This window comes from Nicotiana attenuata, unplaced genomic scaffold, assembly GCF_001879085.1.
Source record: "Nicotiana attenuata strain UT unplaced genomic scaffold, NIATTr2, whole genome shotgun sequence".
In the NCBI taxonomy this organism is placed as follows: Eukaryota; Viridiplantae; Streptophyta; class Magnoliopsida; order Solanales; family Solanaceae; genus Nicotiana; species Nicotiana attenuata.
The window spans coordinates 1-5375 of record NW_017672305.1 but is presented as its reverse complement, the minus strand read 5'-3'; positions in this window follow the sequence as shown (position 1 = coordinate 5375).

Sequence of the window (5375 nt, the reverse complement as noted above, 5' to 3'; positions counted from 1 at the left end):
AAATGTGCACTTGCCGAGGGTCGACGGCGCGCCTATAGATGCATCTATTCAATCTGCCGAGGCGTTCGGCCCGTTCCAAAATAAACACACACAGATAGACAGTCAGTCAATAAGTCAACATGGAGCAATTATCCAAGAAAAGCCAACTCTCTTTAAATAATCTGAGGAAGCGAAGCTTAAGTCTTTTTAGAAATCCTTTTATAAATTTAATGTGATTTAAGCAATTCAAACCCGCAAAGGGGTTCACAATTAATCCAAATATAGCATGCCCAATCAATCAAGTAAGAACTTATCAGGGAGTGTTTATCGATATATATATATCAATTCCTCTTTTAACAAAATTTTACAAGTAAGGTTAAATCTCTTTAGAAATTCCTTTACAAATTCCATGTGACACAAGCAATTTGAGCTATCCAAGAATTTACAATTAATTCAAGTATTCATGCTTTTGGGTCCTAGCTACCCGGACAATAGCAAATAGTAGCTACGCACGGACTCTCGTCACCTCGTGTGTACGTAGCCCCCACAAATAGGAGCACATAACTAATTTAACTCACCTATGGGGTAAATTCCCCCTCACAAGATTAGAAAGGAGACTCACCTCGCTTCGAAGACTCATAACCGGCATTCTACATTCTTCCGAAGGCTTGAACCAACGCACATTGCTCCAAAACTAGACAATTAACGACAAACTAATGAGAATACACTCAAGTACTTGTTAACAATGCAAATTATACCAATTCCCAACTCCGCTTAGTGAAATGACCAAAATGCCCTCGGGCCTACGTGCCCGGAATCCAAAATTTCTCGAAGACAAAGGTTACCCATGACCTTAGGAACTCAAATATATGATTTTCTCTTAATTCCATACTCGAAATCGTAGCTAAATTCCAAGAATATGATTTTCTAGGTTTTCCACCAAACCCCCACTTTTTATACTAATTTTCACGCCTAAATCCATGTATAATTGATATATTTAACTCAAAAGCTAGTATAGATTACATACCTCATGACAAGTGACCAAAATGGCATCTCCAAGCTGCTCCCCATAGACTCCAATGGAAGAAAAATGGGGTTGAAATGAACTCAACCCCGAACTTAAAACATCCTCACTGCCCCAGTCATTTTCGCTTCAGCGGGACCCTGCCCGCATCCGCGGTTCCGCTTCTGCGGACCGCTTGCCGCTTCTGCGGCTCCCCTCCACACCAGGCCTTCCGCTTCTGCGGTTAGCCAACCGCTTCTGCGGTTCCGCATCAGCGGATCAAGGGCCGCTTCCGCGGTCCAGGCTGCCCCGCCCTCGTCCGCTTCTGCGGCTTCCTCTCCGCTTCTGCGGTCCCATTTCCGCAGAAGCAGAAATACCAGATACCAGATCCCTTCAGCTGTTCTTCAACTTCCAAATTTGATCCGTTAACCACCCGGAATTCGCCCGAGGCCCCCAGGACCCCAACCAGTCCCAAAACACATTACGGACTTGCTCGAGGCCTCAAATCACATCAAATAATGCTAAAAGCATGAATTACACCCCGATTCAAGCTTTATGAACTTTGAACTTTCCAACTTCCACTTCCGATATTTAAACCTATCAAATCATGTCCGATTGACCTCAAATTTTGCACACAAGTCATATTTGACATTACAGACCTACTCCAACTCCCGAAATTGGATTCCGACCCCGATATCAAAAAGTCAACCTCCGGTCAAACTTCTCAAAAACCTTCAAATTTCTATCTTTAGCCAAATGACTCCAGAATGACCCACGGACCTCCGTATTCACTTCCGATCGCGCTCCCAACTCCAGAATCACCATACGGAGCTATACGCAGTCTCGAAATCCCAAACGGACATTGATAAAATTAAAATGCACTTCCAACCAAACTTATGAAATTCCTTCTAAAATGCTAACTTCCACAGTAGGCGCCAAAATGCTCCTGGGTTATCCAAAACCCAAACCGGGCATATGCCCAAGTCCGAAATCATCATACGAACCTGCTGGAACCTTCAGAGCCTGATTCCGAGGTCGTTTACTCAAAAATCCAATCCTAGTTCATTCTTTCAACTGTAAGCTTCCCAAATGAGAATTCTCTTTCTAAATCAACTCTGAATTTCCCGGAACTTAATTCCGACCACGCATACAAGTCATAATACTCGAAATGAAGCTGTTCATGGCCTCCGACTGCTGAACGGAGCGCTAGGACTCAAAACGACCGGTCGGGTCGTTACATTCTCTCCCACTTAAACAAACGTTCGTCCTCGAACGTGCTGAGAACTATACTGGAGTAGTCTGAAATCACTGGTTAACTTCTCATGCACCTTCCCGTGCCATCACAACTCAGTTGAGCACATTAGCCCGATCAATTCTGAAGATATTCTCTTTTATTCAAGCAGATATGCCTTAAAGCCCAATTCCAACATCCGGAATTCTATGGTCGACCTGTTTCTAACATAAGGTCACCATTTCAACCACCACACATTGTACCCAATCATGGCTGCATAACTTTGCTGGATTCATACACTGCATCACTTTACTCACTGGACCACAATAACATTGTCTTTTCAACTTAGTTGCAATTCCACGAATCTAGTGCTCCCATTACACCACATAACATACACAGGTCTTACTCCAACTCTTACAACACCGTCACAACAGAAGAGATGTGAAGAAATTCATAATCATTGCCGAGTCGACCAATCATTGAGTCTATACTTCTGACAGGAAACATCACCATATTCTGAATCAAGTGGAGATCTTGCTCCTTAACATACTCTATATAGTCAGATTGCACTGATCCTGAATCCAATGGGCTCATCTCGCCCTGTACGAACTGCTCAGGCAATAAGCCACCCCGGACATAATCAAAAGTCTCATGTGATACCACAATGTGCCAATAGGCTACCATTTTAGAATGCGATTCAAAAGGAAAATGAACTCTGAAAAGAATTACCTAACTCCCGCACTAATATGGACTTTTCCCTAGAAAATAGGAAACAGAACACAATAAACAGGTATGGGAACTGTACTGAACATTACGCTATTGCGGCGCGCAACCCGATCCGAACAACATAGCCATGGCGGCGTGCCAACCGATCCATACGTAGAACTCATATAAGGAGATATACATCGAGCTAAATTTGCTCATTATACAACATACCGAATATCGGTCATAAGCACGCTAAGTGCATAATACCATCCCTGAGGGAACATATGGCGTCATAAGCCACAAAACTCAAACACAACTGAGGTGCGATACAAGACCTAAGTCTCAAGAGCCATCCTACTCACATAACATCATCGCCACGCGGAACCTTAACACATAAGAATTTACCAAGCCGTCTCACAACTCATACGGTGCAATACATCATTTCATGAAATATATCTGCCAGTGAAATAACACTTGACTACTCCCACATAAGGGGCGCGTTACTGAAATGAACACAACTGGCTTGACATAGGGCCCAAATTCACATTTACACCCATCCACCGACCTCAAGTCGATCCCAAACACATCAAACTAAGCCAATAACTCTTCAAAAGCCCATACTTCTTTTCCTCTTCTCATAACACACTAGGACAACCATCGCAACCGGAGCAAACCTCCACAGTCCATAACCCAATAAACAGAGTGCCCTCCAGGCATAAATTCTCAAATTAATTATATTACCACAATCCTCATACTCGGTCTAGATCTTAAATCAGTCAAGTGACTACGCGCCACATTTTTTGAAACCTTCCTGTGGGACACTCCCCCACAATCTACCATAACAATTTACTGGGTCCTACCTCCAACCCACCGACCGCACTAATGCTGAAAAGCGATTCAGAATCATTAACCATGATACAAGCCCCCTTTACTAAGCACCAATCTCAGGTGATGCTGAAGACAATGCCAACTTACCTTAAACACCGAAGCTCCGTTCCTGCTCATCCGAGCCCGAGACATCCTTACCAGCATCAAGCTGCAACCTTGATCCTCACTTCGAATTCCCATGCTACTCACTGCACCAATGTGCAACATACGATAGAACACGATTTTAACATTAACACTTTAACACTTCATCATATAAGAACCTTCTACTTAACTCACTTCTGGAGTACCATAGCAGCACACAGGCGAATCTTTCATAACCGTAGAATATACCAATCTCTAAGCAGTGGTCTAAGCCACCATAGCCCCTCCCGGAATCTGCTTCCACACAACAAGCCATAACAATAGAAGGCTTCTGAATAACATCGATTGCGGCGGCTGACAAGCCTGATACGTACCATCACAAATCACTTATACAACTCGATCACACTGCAGAAACTGACTGCAAACACCAATATGCCAAACTCAACTATGGCCAATCAACTACCTTCTTCCAATTTATCCTTCATTACCTTAAAGATATTACAGATTTCTTCCAACACATAACATACTCCCTCTGCACTCATCCTGAGCGACTTCGAATCACGAGACCATGCTGTCTCAAATCCCACGAACCATTTCATGTGTTTCAATTGCTACACCGCGAGCCAAAGCATCACAGATCGTTCTGAGTCTCCATTCGTAAGCTATTGCATAAGATTGATCCTCAACTGTGCCTATAGGCTCGAAATCATTAAACATCATACTTCCTCTTTTGAATTTTTCACTAGGGCCGCTGCTGAGAGCCACCCGCTCCGACTTGGCCGCGAATATAGTCAACTCCATAAATTTCATAACACATAATTACCCTCTTGACGAGGCACCCGGCGAAACCACCTCCTTTGTACCCATATGCATACAAGGCGCAAATCCTGAATCCTTCCCCAAATCTGAATCGTGAGCCCATAAGGCTAACCATAGCACATCCTTAAGAATTCCTCCGCTCAATTTACTACTTATGGTCTTTTTTCGTAGCTGAATTAATCCATCAATATGCTAATAACCAGAAATCACGCAAGTAGTTAATCATACCGCCCAATCATAAGCGGTGGGACTCTCCCACTTGGCTTGAAGCCGTCATTACACCATTCTTGAGTTCGCCCGACCTTTTTACCTCTTATTGACTTAACCTCGCGCCACCGATTATTAGAATCTCTCGGGATCTTCCTGTACATCCCCATCTTTCATATTCTGAGACATCATCCACATTCGCACGACCGACCTCTTTGTTGAACAACCAATATAATTCCTCGCAGAAGCTTCGCCAACCACGCGACCGCTAATCTGCTCACGGGGGAATAACCCACTTAGGGGAATCACCTCCCGACATCTTCCCACGCCGCTGCACGGGGTACATTCACTATGACACCAACAGCCCATCCTGAGTCCGAGCTCACCTTCCAGCTGCACAAGTCCATTCGCTCCTCGCGGACATCAATTAAATGTGCGGCAACATCCTTCCAAATTCAGGGT